Source organism: Oncorhynchus masou, unplaced genomic scaffold, assembly GCF_036934945.1.
Source record: "Oncorhynchus masou masou isolate Uvic2021 unplaced genomic scaffold, UVic_Omas_1.1 unplaced_scaffold_2417, whole genome shotgun sequence".
Classification (NCBI taxonomy): domain Eukaryota; kingdom Metazoa; phylum Chordata; class Actinopteri; order Salmoniformes; family Salmonidae; genus Oncorhynchus; species Oncorhynchus masou.
The window spans coordinates 51159-67238 of NW_027008871.1; the positions used below are offsets into that span (position 1 = coordinate 51159).

Genomic DNA, 16080 nt, shown 5'->3' on the forward strand with positions numbered 1-16080 from the left:
GTTGTTCTGAGACCTGTATTAGTGGTGACCACTAACTAACCAGTCTGGATGTTCTGAGACCTGTATTAGTGGTGACCACTAACTAACCAGTCTGGTTGTTCTGAGACCTGTATTAGTGGTGACCACTAACTAACCAGTCTGGATGTTCTGAGACCTGTATTAGTGGTGACCAGTAACTAACCAGTCTGGATGTTCTGAGGCCTGTATTAGTGGTGACCACTAACTAACCAGTCTGGATGTTCTGAGACCTGTATTAGTGGTGACCACTAACTAACCAGTCTGGTTGTTCTGAGACCTGTATTAGTGGTGACCACTAACCAGTCTGGATGTTCTGAGACCTGTATTAGTGGTGACCACTAACTAACCAGTCTGGATGTTCTGAGACCTGTATTAGTGGTGACCACTAACTAACCAGTCTGGTTGTTCTGAGACCTGTATTAGTGGTGACCACTAACCAGTCTGGATGTTATGAGACCTGTATTAGCGGTGACCACTAACTAACCAGTCTGGATGTTCTGAGACCTGTATTAGTGGTGACCACTAACTAACCAGTCTGGATGTTATGAGACCTGTATTAGTGGTGACCACTAACTAACCAGTCTGGATGTTATGAGACCTGTATTAGTGGTGACCACTAACTAACCAGTCTGGATGTTCTGAGACCTGTATTAGTGGTGACCACTAACTAACCAGTCTGGATGTTATGAGACCTGTATTAGTGGTGACCACTAACTAACCAGTCTGGATGTTCTGAGACCTGTATTAGTGGTGACCACTAACTAACCAGTCTGGATGTTCTGAGACCTGTATTAGTGGTGACCACTAACTAACCAGTCTGGATGTTCTGAGACCTGTATTAGTGGTGACCACTAACTAACCAGTCTGGATGTTATGAGACCTGTATTAGTGGTGACCACTAACTAACCAGTCTGGATGTTATGAGACCTGTATTAGTGGTGACCACTAACTAACCAGTCTGGATGTTATGAGACCTGTATTAGTGGTGACCACTAACTAACCAGTCTGGATGTTCTGAGACCTGTATTAGTGGTGACCACTAACCAGTCTGGATGTTATGAGACCTGTATTAGTGGTGACCACTAACTAACCAGTCTGGTTGTTATGAGACCTGTATTAGTGGTGACCACTAACTAACCAGTCTGGATGTTCTGAGACCTGTATTAGTGGTGACCACTAACTAACCAGTCTGGTTGTTCTGAGACCTGTATTAGTGGTGACCACTAACTAACCAGTCTGGATGTTCTGAGACCTGTATTAGTGGTGACCACTAACTAACCAGTCTGGATGTTATGAGACCTGTATTAGTGGTGACCAGTAACTAACCAGTCTGGATGTTCTGAGGCCTGTATTAGTGGTGACCACTAACCAGTCTGGATGTTCTGAGACCTGTATTAGTGGTGACCACTAACTAACCAGTCTGGATGTTCTGAGACCTGTATTAGTGGTGACCACTAACTAACCAGTCTGGATGTTCTGAGACCTGTATTAGTGGTGACCACTAACTAACCAGTCTGGATGTTATGAGACCTGTATTAGTGGTGACCACTAACTAACCAGTCTGGATGTTATGAGACCTGTATTAGTGGTGACCACTAACTAACCAGTCTGGATGTTCTGAGACCTGTATTAGTGGTGACCACTAACTAACCAGTCTGGATGTTCTGAGACCTGTATTAGTGGTGACCACTAACCAGTCTGGATGTTATGAGACCTGTATTAGTGGTGACCACTAACTAACCAGTCTGGTTGTTATGAGACCTGTATTAGTGGTGACCACTAACTAACCAGTCTGGATGTTCTGAGACCTGTATTAGTGGTGACCACTAACTAACCAGTCTGGATGTTATGAGACCTGTATTAGTGGTGACCACTAACTAACTAACTAACCAGTCTGGATGTTATGAGACCTGTATTAGCGGTGACCACTAACCAGTCTGGATGTTATGAGACCTGTATTAGTGGTGACCACTAACTAACTAACTAACCAGTCTGGATGTTCTGAGACCTGTATTAGTGGTGACCACTAACTAACCAGCCTGGATGTTATGAGACCTGTATTAGTGGTGACCACTAACTAACCAGTCTGGATGTTATGAGACCTGTATTAGTGGTGACCACTAACTAACCAGTCTGGATGTTCTGAGACCTGTATTAGTGGTGACCACTAACTAACCAGTCTGGATGTTATGAGACCTGTATTAGTGGTGACCACTAACTAACCAGTCTGGATGTTCTGAGACCTGTATTAGTGGTGACCACTAACTAACCAGTCTGGATGTTATGAGACCTGTATTAGCGGTGACCACTAACTAACCAGTTTGGATGTTCTGAGACCTGTATTAGTGGTGACCACTAACTAACCAGTCTGGATGTTCTGAGACCTGTATTAGTGGTGACCACTAACTAACCAGTCTGGATGTTCTGAGACCTGTATTAGTGGTGACCACTAACTAACTAACCAGTCTGGATGTTCTGAGACCTGTATTAGTGGTGACCACTAACTAACTAACCAGTCTGGATGTTATGAGACCTGTATTAGTGGTGACCACTAACTAACCAGTCTGGATGTTCTGAGACCTGTATTAGTGGTGACCACTAACTAACCAGTCTGGATGTTCTGAGACCTGTATTAGTGGTGACCACTAACTAACCAGTCTGGTTGTTCTGAGACCTGTATTAGTGGTGACCAATTTCCAGTGTAAACTCTTCACTTCCTTGTCTGGCCTTTTTCATATTGATTATGGATATGAGAATGTGATCAAAACCGTATATACTTAGATGACCTTGTTTTTGCCAAGTAACAGATAAGCATAGCATATATCCATAGACATTTATACAATTAAAGGTAGGAAGCAGGAGTTTTCCTCACCAATGTAACACATTATGGTCAAAGACTTAAATAACTTAGTTGTAGTCATGATCTGGTTACCTGTAAGTACAAACCTAGTTATGTTTTTGGGTTATTACATATTTATTAACCTATTTCCGGGATACGCTACCCACAATGCACTAATGTTCGACTTCATATGGAAGATCTACTCTGCTCCTGAGTTTGTATTTTAGCTCAAGCTGTCTTAGCCGCTAGCCATGCTAGCATGTCATTACATTCCAGACCAAGTTTTGGGGGACGAAGTTTGACGTGAACAAGAAGCAGATGGAGCATGCAGCATGCTCTTCGCATACATTGTAGCTTGTGGGAACCCGTTAGCATGGCAGGGAGCAAAACAAAAGAGAAAATCTCCCTGCTTGCTCTAATTGTGTAGTACCTCGTCTGTCCTCGGGCGGCAGGGTAGCCTAGTGGTTAGAGCGTTGGACTAGTAACCGGAAGGTTGCGAGTTCAAACCCCGAGCTGACAAGGTACAAATCTGTCGTTCTGCCCCTGAACAGGCAGTTAACCCACTGTTCCCAGGCCGTCATTGAAAATAAGAATTTGTTCTTAACTGACTTGCCTGGTTAAATAAAGGTAAAAAAATAAAAAATAAATTCTCCTTTTTGTTTTGTCAACTTTGTCTTGTCAACTTCTCCCTGCAATAGAGCCCTGAGTACCAGGCCATTAGGACTTGATGGAGGGACAATAGAGCCCTGAGTACCAGGCCATTAGGACCTGATGGAGGGACAATAGAGCCCTGAGTACCAGGCCATTAGGACCTGATGGAGGGACAATAGAGCTCTGAGTACCAGACCATTATGACCTGATGGAGGGACAATAGAGCCCTGAGTACCAGGCCATTAGGACCTGATAGAGGGACAATAGAGCCCTGAGTACCAGGCCATTAGGACCTGATGGAGGGACAATAGAGCCCTGAGTACAAGGCCATTAGGACCTGATGGAGGGACAATAGAGCCTGAGTACCAGGCCATTAGGACCTGATGGAGGGACAATAGAGCCCTGAGTACCAGGCCATTAGGACCTGATGGAGGGACAATAGAGCCCTGAGTACCAGGCCATTAGACCTGATGGAGGGACAATAGAGCCCTGAGTACCAGGCCATTGGGACCTGATGGAGGGACAATATAGCCCTGAGTACCGGGCCAGTAGGTCCTGATGGAGGGACAATAGAGCCCTGAGTACCAGGCCATTAGGACTTGATGGAGGGACAATAGAGCCCTGAGTACCAGGCCATTAGGACCTGATGGAGGGACAATAGAGCCCTGAGTACCAGGCCATTAGGACTTGATGGAGGGACAATAGAGCCCTGAGTACCAGGCCATTAGGACTTGATTGGTGTGTAGTCAGTTGGGTTCTACCAAGGACCAGGCCGTTAGGCCCTGATTGCTGTGTAGTCAGTTGGGTTCTACCAAGGACCAGGCCGTTAGGCCCTGATTGCTGTGTAGTCAGTTGGGTTCTACCAAGGACCAGGCCGTTAGGACCTGATAGGTGTGTAGTCAGTTGGGTTCTACCAAGGACCAGGCCGTTAGGACCTGATTGGTGTGTAGTCAGTTGGGTTCTACCAAGGACCAGGCCGTCTGTGACCTGATTGGTGTGAAGTCAGTTGGGTTCTGGACCAGGCCGTTAGGACCTGATTGCTGTGTAGTCAGTTGGGTTCTACCAGGACCAGGCCGTTAGGACCTGATAGGTGTGTAGTCAGTTGGGTTCTACCAAGGACCAGGCCGTTAGTGACCTGATTGCTGTGTAGTCAGTTGGGTTCTACCAAGGACCAGCCGTTAGTGACCTGATTGCTGTGTAGTCAGTTGGGTTCTACCAAGGACCAGGCCGTTAGGACCTGATTGGTGTGTAGTCAGTTGGGTTCTACCAAGGACCAGGCCGTTAGTGACCTGATTGCTGTGTAGTCAGTTGGGTTCTACCAAGGACCAGGCCGTTAGGCCCTGATTGCTGTGTAGTCAGTTGGGTTCTACCAAGGACCAGGCCGTTAGGACCTGATAGGTGTGTAGTCAGTTGGGTTCTGCAAGGACCAGGCCGTTAGGACCTGATTGGTGTGTAGTCAGTTGGGTTCTACCAAGGACCAGGCCGTCTGTGACCTGATTGGTGTGTAGTCAGTTGGGTTCTACCAAGGACCAGGCCGTTAGGACCTGATTGCTGTGTAGTCAGTTGGGTTCTACCAAGGACCAGGCCGTTAGTGACCTGATTGCTGTGTAGTCAGTTGGGTTCTACCAAGGACCAGGCCGTTAGGACCTGATTGGTGTGTAGTCAGTTGGGTTCTACCAAGGACCAGGCCGTTAGTGACCTGATTGCTGTGTAGTCAGTTGGGTTCTACCAAGGACCAGGCCGTTAGGACCTGATTGGTGTGTAGTCAGTTGGGTTCTACCAAGGACCAGGCCGTTAGTGACCTGATTGCTGTGTAGTCAGTTGGGTTCTACCAAAGGACCAGGTCGTGAGGACCTGATTGCTGTGTAGTCAGTTGGGTTCTACCAAGGACCAGGCCGTTAGGACCTGATTGCTGTGTAGTCAGTTGGGTTCTACCAAGGACCAGGCCGTTAGGCCCTGATTGGTGTGTAGTCAGTTGGGTGTAACCGCCATGTCCAGAGTTAATTAAAGGATATGGAAGTTGACTCAGCAGAATGTGACTGTGGTCTTGACTCATGACTGCCGCTGTGGCGGTAATATGGGCACCACAACAGCTCCAGACACAAATACCAGTATAGGAACGAGTCGACAACATGATTTGGGTTTAACAGAATATGAGCTATGAAAAGGAGCATTTTTCACGCGACAGTTTTTAGTTTTATAGGACAACTGACTGAGATCAATGTTACACTGTGCATAGAATGGAATACATTTGCATGTTGTAAATCTAGCATTTAAGGGGACAATCTGCAGTTCATATAACTATGTTTTAACTAAAGGACTTTGTGAAGGACCTTCACAGGTTCACAGGCCTAATCTTCATGGATATGGCTTTCACAGAGTAGAAGGTCTTCCATCCCCTCCAGTTGACTCCCATCTGTGAGTTCAATCCCCACGTGTAAAGACCGTTTGGGTTTGAGAAGTAACACTCGTTGTACCAATAACCTCCGACTGCACAGTTGGTGTCCTGGTCTCGGTCGAAGGTGGAGAACTTCATACCGCTGTGATAGGTGAGAGAGTCCCCTTGGTTCAGGCAGGAAACACAGGTCAAATGTTATGCAACCTATCAGAGCCCTGGTCAAAATCAGTCTACGATGTCAGTGTGATCTAGGACCAGCCCCCTCCGTCCTTTCTATGTAATACTATTCATTATGATCTCTAATAAACTGATCCCAGATCAGCTCTAAGATGGTGTATCTGTACGGTCCCCCCTGTCCTTTCTATGTAATACTATTCATTATGATCTCTAATAAACTGATCCCAGATCAGCTCTAAGATGGTGTATCTGTGCAGGTCCCCTCAGGGGTTGTATTCACTATGAATCAAACAGAACCGAATGAGGGAACTTAGCTGAACTCTGGACTAATGAATACAGCTCAGATGTTTCTCTAAGGAAGTTTAAACTGTTGTCACCTGCTCCTCCATCTTTAAAGCCAGTAACCTGAGTTTGTAGCCATCCAGTTCAGGATCTGTGACTTTGGGAGAGATGGCGAAGGAGGAGTAGAAAGCGTAGGCTTTCTGTCCGTCAAGTCCTCCATGTCCACCCTCAACTCGTAATTCTTTTTCAGGGTCAGGAGGTAGATGGTGTCCAGACCTGCAGCGAACAGACCAGAGGTGAACCTTTTTTAGAACAGAGATATTCAACTGTTACATTGGTTCACAGGCTGCTGGTTTTCTCTTCTACCTGGTAATTAATATCACCCACCTGGTGTCCCAGGTCTAAACCAGTCCCTGATGAAGAGGAACAATGTGAGAAAATGTAGTGGGCGCTAAGCGCCGAGGTCAAGAGTTGAGTTTTTAAAATGATCTTTATTTCTATCATGCAGATGTCTTTGGTCAGCAAGGAGAGTCATGTCTTTGGTCAGCAAGGAGAGTCATGTCTTTGGTCAGCAAGGAGAGTCATGTCTTCAGCACAGGAGAGCATGGTCAGCAAGGAGAGTCATGTCTTTGGTCAGCAAGGAGAGTCATGTCTTCTGTCAGCACAGGAGAGTCATGTCTTCTGTCAGCACAGGAGAGTCATGTCTTTGGTCAGCAAGGAGAGTCATGTCTTTGGTCAGCATGTCTTTGGTCAGCACAGGAGAGTCATGTCTTTGGTCAGCACAGGAGAGTCATGTCTTTTGGTCATGTCTTTGGCACAGGAGAGTCATGTCTTTGGTCAGCAAGGAGAGTCATGTCTTTGGTCAGCAAGGAGAGTCATGTCTTTGGTCAGCAAGGAGAGTCATGTCTTTGGTCAGCAAGGAGAGTCATGTCTTTGGTCAGCAAGGAGAGTCATGTCTTTGGTCAGCAAGGAGAGTCATGTCTTTGGTCAGCAAGGAGAGTCATGTCTTTGGTCAGCAAGGAGAGTCATGTCTTTGGTCAGCAAGGAGAGTCATGTCTTTGGTCAGCAAGGAGTCATGTCTTTGGTCAGCAAGGAGAGTCATGTCTTTGGTCAGCAAGGAGAGTCATGTCTTTGGTCAGCAAGGAGAGTCATGTCTTTGGTCAGCAAGGAGAGTCATGTCTTTGGTCAGCAAGGAGAGTCATGTCTTTGGTCAGCAAGGAGAGTCATGTCTTTGGTCAGCAAGGAGAGTCATGTCTTTGGTCAGCAAGGAGAGTCATGTCTTTGGTCAGCAAGGAGAGTCATGTCTTTGGTCAGCAAAGAGTCAGTGTCTTTGGTCAGCAAGGAGATGTCTTTGGTCAGCAAGGAGAGTCATGTCTTTGGTCAGCAAGGAGAGTCATGTCTTTGGTCAGCAGTCATGTCTTTGGGAGAGTCATGTCTTTGGTCAGCAAGGAGAGTCATGTCTTTGGTCAGCAAGGAGAGTCATGTCTTTGGTCAGCAAGGAGAGTCATGTCTTTGGTCAGCAAGGAGAGTCATGTCTTTGGTCAGCAAGGAGAGTCATGTCTTTGGTCAGCAAGGAGAGTCATGTCTTTGGTCAGCAAGGAGAGTCATGTCTTTGGTCAGCAAGGAGAGTCATGTCTTTGGTCAGCAAGGAGAGTCATGTCTTTGGTCAGCAAGGAGAGTCATGTCTTTGGTCAGCAAGGAGAAGCAAGGAGAGTCATGTCTTTGGTCAGCAAGGAGAGTCATGTCTTTGGTCAGCAAGGAGAGTCATGTCTTTGGTCAGCAAGGAGAGTCATGTCTTTGGTCAGCAAGGAGAGTCATGTCTTTGGTCAGCAAGGAGAGTCATGTCTTTGGTCAGCAAGGAGAGTCATGTCTTTGGTCAGCAAGGAGAGTCATGTCTTTGGTGAGTCATGTCAAGGAGAGTCATGTCTTTGGTCAGCAAGGAGAGTCATGTCTTTGGTCAGCAAGGAGAGTCATGTCTTTGGTCAGCAAGGAGAGTCATGTCTTTGGTCAGCAAGGAGAGTCATGTCTTTGGTCAGCAAGGAGAGTCAAGGAGAGTCATGTCTTTGGTCAGCAAGGAGAGTCATGTCTTTGGTCAGCAAGGAGAGTCATGTCTTTGGTCAGCAAGGAGAGTCATGTCTTTGGTCAGCAAGGAGAGTCATGTCTTTGGTCAGCAAGGAGAGTCATGTCTTTGGTCAGCAAGGAGAGTCATGTCTTTGGTCAGCAAGGAGAGTCATGTCTTTGGTCAGCAAGGAGAGTCATGTCTTTGGTCAGCAAGGAGAGTCATGTCTTTGGTCAGCAAGGAGAGTCATGTCTTTGGTCAGCAAGGAGAGTCATGTCTTTGGTCAGCAAGGAGAGTCATGTCTTTGGTCAGCAAGGAGAGTCATGTCTTTGGTCAGCAAGGAGAGTCATGTCTTTGGTCAGCAAGGAGAGTCATGTCTTTGGTCAGCAAGGAGAGTTTTTGGTCAGCAAGGAGAGTCATGTCTTTGGTCAGCAAGGAGAGTCATGTCTTTGGTCAGCAAGGAGAGTCATGTCTTTGGTCAGCAAGGAGAGTCATGTCTTTGGTCAGCAAGGAGAGTCATGTCTTTGGTCAGCAAGTCATGTCTTTGGTCAGCAGGAGAGTCATGTCTTTGGTCAGCAAGGAGAGTCATGTCTTTGGTCAGCAAGGAGAGTCATGTCTTTGGTCAGCAAGGGAGAGTCATGTCTTTGGTCAGCAAGGAGAGTCATGTCTTTGGTCAGCAAGGAGAGTCATGTCTTTGGTCAGCAAGGAGAGTCATGTCTTTGGTCAGCAAGGAGAGTCATGTCTTTGGTCAGCAAGGAGAGTCATGTCTTTGGTCAGCAAGGAGAGTCATGTCTTTGGTCAGCAAGGAGAGTCATGTCTTTGGTCAGCAAGGGAGAGTCATGTCTTTGGTCAGCAAGGAGAGTCATGTCTTTGGTCAGCAAGGAGAGTCATGTCTTTGGTCAGCAAGGAGAGTCATGTCTTTGGTCAGCAAGGAGAGTCATGTCTTTGGTCAGCAAGGAGAGTCATGTCTTTGGTCAGCAAGGAGAGTCATGTCTTTGGTCAGCAAGGAGAGTCATGTCTTTGGTCAGCAAGGAGAGTCATGTCTTTGGTCAGCAAGGAGAGTCATGTCTTTGGTCAGCAAGGAGAGTCATGTCTTTGGTCAGCAAGGAGAGTCATGTCTTTGGTCAGCACAGGAGAGTCATGTCTTTGGTCAGCACAGGAGAGTCATGTCTTTGGTCAGCACAGGAGAGTCATGTCTTTGGTCAGCACAGGAGAGTCATGTCTTTGGTCAGCACAGGAGAGTCATGTCTTTGGTCAGCACAGGAGAGTCATGTCTTCGGTCAGCACAGGAGAGTCATGTCTTTGGTCAGCAAGGAGAGTCATGTCTTCGGTCAGCACGGAAAGCTTACTTCATTTTTTTGTATATTCTGTACCAGTCAAAAGTTTGGTACTGTTGGAAAATAAATTCCAGTTGAAGCTGGTTGAGAGAATGCCTAGAGTGAACAAAGCTGTCATCAAGGCAAAAGGATGGCTACTTTGAAGAATCTCAAATATAAAATATATTTTGATTTTAACACTTTTTTTGGTTTCTACATGTTTCCATATGTGTTAATTCATACTTTTGATGTCTTCACTATTATTCTACAATGTAGAAAATAGTAAAAAATGAAGAAAAAACCTTTGAATGAGTAGGTGTGTCCAAACTCTGGACTGGAAGTGAATATATTTTTGTACATGTTATTTTTGAACTGCTTTGGAGTAGTGTGGGAGGTTGCTTTTCTGGACGCACTGGTTTTACACACCGACTAAAGGGGATTGGTCCTGTTGGGATTTGGTCCTGTTGGGATTTGTTCCTGTTGGGATTTGTTCCTGTTGGGATTTGGTCCTGTTGGGATTTGGTCCTGTTGGGATTTGGCCCTGTTGGGATTTGGCCCTGTTGTGATTTGGGATTTGGTCCTGTTGGGATTTGGCCCTGTTGTGATTTGGGATTTGGCCCTGTTGTGATTTGGGATTTGGTCCTGTTGGGATTTGGCCCTGTTGGGATTTGGCCCTTTTGGGATTTGTGATTTGGTCCTGTTGGGATATGGCCCTGTTGGTATATGGCCCTGTTGGGATTTGGCCCTGTTGGGATTTGGTCCTGTTGGGATTTGGCCCTGTTGGGATTTGGCCCTGTTGGGATTTGGCCCTGCCTGACTACTGACTGTCACAACAACCTCACAAATAGAGAAGTCAATTTAACAAACCAATGATGAATTTAAATTATCCAGGGTGTTTTCATGGATGATCTGTCCTTGAAAAGGCTCTTTGAAAGAAGTTCTTTACCCAGCCAGTACTCTCCTGCTGCGTGTCCAAAGCCGTTCTTGTACTGGTCCCATCCTCTGTAGAAGTTCACTGTCCCATCCATCCTCCTCTGAAACACCTGGAAGGAGGGGAAGGTAGAGGGAGGTGGGGGGAGAGAGGAGAAATTATAAGCATCTAGGCCATGTCGTCAAGTACTGACTCAGGAGAATTCAGTTCCAACGGTTGATCAGATCTCATATCTGGCAGAATACTGTTGTCTTAAAATACTTCAACAAGATCAGTCTGTCGATGTAGCATGTTTTTGTTGATGCTGACTAGTATGGTTTGTAAGGTGTTGAGGCCGACTCTAGTATGGTCTGGAGGGGTTGAGGCCGACTCCAGTCTGATCTGGAGGGGTTGAGGCCGGCTCCAGTCTGGTCTGGAGGGGTTGAGGCCGGCTCCAGTCTGGTCTGGAGGGGTTGAGGCCGGCTCCAGTCTGGTCTGGAGGGGTTGAGGCCGGCTCCAGTCTGGTCTGGAGGGTTGAGGCCGGCTCCAGTCTGGTCTGGAGGGGTTGAGGCCGGCTCCAGTCTGGTCTGGAGGGGTTGAGGCCGGCTCCAGTCTGGTCTGGAGGGTTGAGGCCAGCTCCAGTCTGGTCTGGAGGGGTTGAGGCCGGCTCCTGTCTGGTCTGGAGGGGTTGAGGCCGGCTCCAGTCTGGTCTGGAGGGGTTGAGGCCGGCTCCAGTCTGGTCTGGGGTTTGAGGCCGGCTCCAGTCTGGTCTGGAGGGGTTGAGGCCGACTCAGTCTGGTCTGGAGGGGTTGAGGCCGACTCCAGTCTGGTCTGAACACTGGTTATGCACTCTGTTAAATAGTTTCCTACTAGGTGACCTACTCACAGTCCATTTCCCTCCGTCGGTGTCCATATCACAGTAGACGTATCGAGGAGAGTTGGGTCCAGCAGGGTACATCCTGTAGACACCACTGGTCTTAGAGCCGTCGTTGTAGATATCAGCACAGTCCAGAGGCTGGAACATCAGCCCCTTAGAATGAACTGCTACTGACAGCAGCAACACATAGAGAATCCTCAGGGCCTGGAACACAGAGAGCCTATTAAATGGGGATTTATTTTATGTAATTCTATGTTTTGACACATAATCATTTTCTGCTCCATATATGGAAATGCATGTCTGTTTACATATAAACAGTCTGTAGTGGTAAAATGTTTCAGTTGTAAAATGTAGGCTTCAACTTACATGCATTGTTGGGACGGTTATCTGTCTTTTTTCCAGTTGGTTTTCAGCCCGACAAAAGAAAATAATGTGATTGTGACTCTTATCCATCCTTTTGTGTACTTTTTAGAAGGGGTGGGTTGATCATGATTGGCTGATTTTATTATCAGGGAAGCAAACACGATTTCACAATATGGACATTTCCACTTCTGTAGTTTCCTGGACTCTGTCTTTTTAAACACAGTTTATCTTCTATCCATATAGCCTAAGTTTTCTCCATATTACATGCATGTACTCTAACTTTCTGCTCATATTTTGTTAGTCAATTGTTGAATGTTGTTTACACAGTCTGTTTCCCTCCCGTCAGGTTCCCTATCGCGGTCTGTTTCCCTCCGTGAGTTTCCTATCGCGGTCTGTTTCCCCCCGTCCGTTTCCCTATCGCGGTCCGTTTCCCTATCGCGGTCCGTTTCCCTATCGCGGTCCGTTTCCCTCCGTCAGGTTCCCTATCGCGGTCCGTTTCCCTCCCGTCAGGTTCCCTATCGCGGTCAGGTTTCCTATCGCGGTCCGTTTCCCTCCCGTCAGGTTCCCTATCGCGGTCAGGTTTCCTATCGCGGTCCGTTTCCCCTCCGTCAGGTTTCCTATCGCGGTCAGGTTTCCTATCGCGGTCAGGTTTCCTATCGCGGTCAGGTTTCCTATCGCGGTCCGTTTCCCTCCGTCAGGTTCCCAGTCCGTTAGTCTCTAGAAAAGGCTGTTAACAGATGCAGTAGAAGAATGAAAGTAGTTGTTACGATTTCAAAGTTCTGCTCACGGGGTTCTTCGCTTTTTCTAAACATCCTGACACTGTTTCCAACATTTAGAATTTTTGGATAAAAAATGTATTAAGTACTCTGCAAATCTCTTTAAAAATGTTTTTAACTAGGCAAGTCGGTTAAGAACAAATTCTTATTTTGGCTGTTCAGGGGCAGAACGACAGATTTTTACCTTGTCAGCTCGGGGATTCCATCTTGCTACCTTCTGGTTCCAAGTCCTAACCACTAAGCTACTTGCTGGTTACTGGTCCAACACTCTACCCACTAGGCTACCTGCTGGTTACTGCTCCAACGCTCTAACCACTAGGCTACCTGCTGGTTACTAGTCCAACACTCTAACCACTAGTCTACCTGCTTGTTACTAGTCCAACACTCTAACCACTAGGCTACCTGCTAGTTACTAGTCCAACGCTCTAACCACTAGGCTACCTGCTGGTTACTAGTCCAACGCTCTAACCACTAGGCTACCTTACGGTTACTAGTCCAACGCTCTAACCACTAGGCTACCTGCTGGTTACTAGTCCAATGCTCTAACCACTAGGCTACCTTACGGTTACTAGTCCAACGCTCTAACCACTAGGCTACCTGCTGGTTACTAGTCCAATGCTCTAACCACTAGGCTACCTGCTGGTTACTAGTCCAATGCTCTAACCACTAGGCTACCTTACGGTTGGGCTACCTGCTAGTCCAACGCTCTAACCACTAGGCTACCTGCTGGTTACTAGTCCAATGCTCTAACCACTAGGCTACCTTACGGTTACTAGTCCAACGCTCTAACCACTAGGCTACCTGCTGGTTACTAGTTCAACGCTCTAACCATTAGGCTACCTGCTGGTTACTAGTCCAATGCTCTAACCACTAGGCTACCTTACGGTTACTAGTCCAACGCTCTAACCACTAGGCTACCTGCTGGTTACTAGTCCAATGCTCTAACCACTAGGCTACCTTACGGTTACTAGTCCAACGCTCTAACCACTAGGCTACCTGCTGGTTACTAGTCCAATGCTCTAACCACTAGGCTACCTGCTGGTTACTAGTCCAATGCTCTAACCACTAGGCTACCTTACGGTTACTAGTCCAACGCTCTAACCACTAGGCTACCTGCTGGTTACTAGTCCAATGCTCTAACCACTAGGCTACCTTACGGTTACTAGTCCAACGCTCTAACCACTAGGCTACCTGCTGGTTACTAGTTCAACGCTCTAACCATTAGGCTACCTGCTGGTTACTAGTCCAATGCTCTAACCACTAGTCTACCTGCTTGTTACGAGTCCAACGCTCTATCCACTAGGCTACCTGCTGCTGGTTACTAGTCCAATGCTCTAACCACTAGGCTACCTGATGCTGGTTACTAGTCCAACGCTCTAACCACTAGGCTACGCTGCCGACCCTTTCTGTTCTTAGATAGCTGGCTAGACTAACTTACCCCAAACAAATTGTAGATGACATGGCTAATTGAGTGACTCTCAGTTATAATTCAGTTATAATAATAGAATATTAAAATATTTATGGGGCACCACTTACCTGTTCTTAGTCAGGTAGGCCTTACACACCATAGAGAATGATAGAGGCCTTTAGTGGCCAGAAGGTGGTATTAAGTCTTATACACACCATAGAGCATGATAGAGAATGAGAGGCCTCTAGTGGCCAGAAGGTGGTATTAAGTCCTTATACACACCATAGAGCATGATAGAGAATGAGAGGCTTCTAGTGAACAGAAGGTGATATTAACATGGGCACCATTTTTAAAAGTAGTCAACATTTTAAAAGTAGTCAACTGGGTGGGACTTTCAACTTCATTAGCTGATCCCTCTTGGTGACCCTTTTGGAGTCATGTCAAACCGGGTCATCAGGGAGGGGTTCAGCCAATCGTGAAGAAGAAAATTGACTACAAAATGGCGATTGCCTCAATGGAGCTGCCGATGCTGTCAGACGCTATATTGGCTAAGATACAAAGATTAGTTCTCCTATCTACAGTATCTCTATGTTACACACAGGTACACAAAGACAGGCACACACACACACACACACACACACACCACCTTCGCCATAACTATAGCAACCCCTGATAGTGATCTTGGTGCTCCTGAGTGATATGTCACTCTGTTCCTGGTTACAGCATAACAGTACAGACCTCAATCAGCGGCTACTACAACCTCACGGTACATATCTCAGAGTGTGTGTGTGTGTGTGTGTGTGTGAGAGAGAGAGATGTGGCTGGGCTGGGGGTTGTTGAAGGGTGAGATGTGGCTGGGGGTCGTTGAAGGGTGAGATGTGGTTGGGCTGGGGTTGCTGAAGGGTGAGATGTGGCTGGGGGTCATTGAGGGGTGAGATGTGGCTGGGGGTCGTTGAAGGGTGAGATGTGGCTGGGCTGGAGATCGTTGAAGGGTGAGATGTGGCTGGGGTCATTGAGGGGTGAGATGTGGCTGGGGGTCGTTGAGGGGTGAGATGTGGCTGGGGGTCGTTGAAGGGCGAGATGTGGCTGGGGTCGTTGAAGGGTGAGATGTGGCTGGAGGTCGTTGAAGGGTGAGATGTGGTTGGGCTGGAGGTCATTGAAGGGTGAGATGTGGTTGGGCTGGAGGTCGTTGAAGGGTGAGATGTGGTTGGGCTGGAGGTCGTTGAAGGGTGAGATGTGGCTGGGGGTCGTTGAAGGGTGAATGCGTGAGATGCGGCTGGGGGTCGTTGAGGGGTGAGATGCGGCTGGGGTCGTTGAAGGGTGAGATGTGGCTGGGGGTCGTTGAAGGGTGAGATGTGGCTGGGGGTCGTGAAGGGTGAGATGTGGCTGGAGGTCGTTGAAGGGGAGATGCGGGGTTGGTGAGATGCGGCTGGGGGTCGTTGAGGGTGAGATGCAGCTGGGGTCATTGAGGGGTGAGATGTGGCTGGGGGTCATTGAAGGGTGAGATGTGGCTGGGGGTCGTTGAAGGGTGAGATGTGGCTGGGGTCTGAAGGGTGAGATGGCTGAAGGGTCGTTGAAGGGTGAGATGTGGCTGGGGGTCATTGAGGTGAGATGTGGCTGGGGGTCGTTGAAGGGTGAGATGTGGCTGGAGGTCGTTGAAGGGTGAGATGTGGCTGGAGGTCGTTGAAGGTGAGATGTGGCTGGAGAGTCGTTGAAGGGTGAGATGCGGCTGGGGTCGTTGAGGGGTGGGGGCTGGGGGTCATTGAGGGGTGAGATGTGGCTGGGGTCATTGAAGGGTGAGATGTGGCTGGGAATTAGATTGAGGGTGAGATGTGGCTGGGGGTCGTTGAGGGTGAGATGTGGCTGGGGGTCGTTGAGGGTGAGATGTGGTTGGGGGTGAGGATGAGATGTGGCTGGGGGTCGTTGAAGGGTGAGATGTGGCTGAGGGGGAGGTCGTTGAGGGGTGAGATGTGGCTGGGGGTCGTTGAAGGGTGAGATGTGGCTGG

At 47.8% G+C, this 16080-nt stretch overlaps 1 long non-coding RNA gene and 1 pseudogene across 1 annotated transcript; both read right to left on the reverse strand.

The window, feature by feature from the left end:
• Nucleotides 1–4192: 4192 nt before the first annotated feature.
• Nucleotides 4193–4940, reverse strand: LOC135533511 (uncharacterized). The gene is made up of 2 exons (XR_010454536.1): nucleotides 4695–4940; nucleotides 4193–4495 (listed from the first exon to the last, which is right to left on the reverse strand). It is a non-coding gene; the product is annotated as an uncharacterized LOC135533511 (long non-coding RNA).
• Nucleotides 4941–5644: 704 nt separating this feature from the next.
• LOC135533510 (microfibril-associated glycoprotein 4-like) lies at nucleotides 5645–11940 on the reverse strand (annotated as a pseudogene).
• Between the last annotated feature and the right edge of the window lie 4140 nt (nucleotides 11941–16080).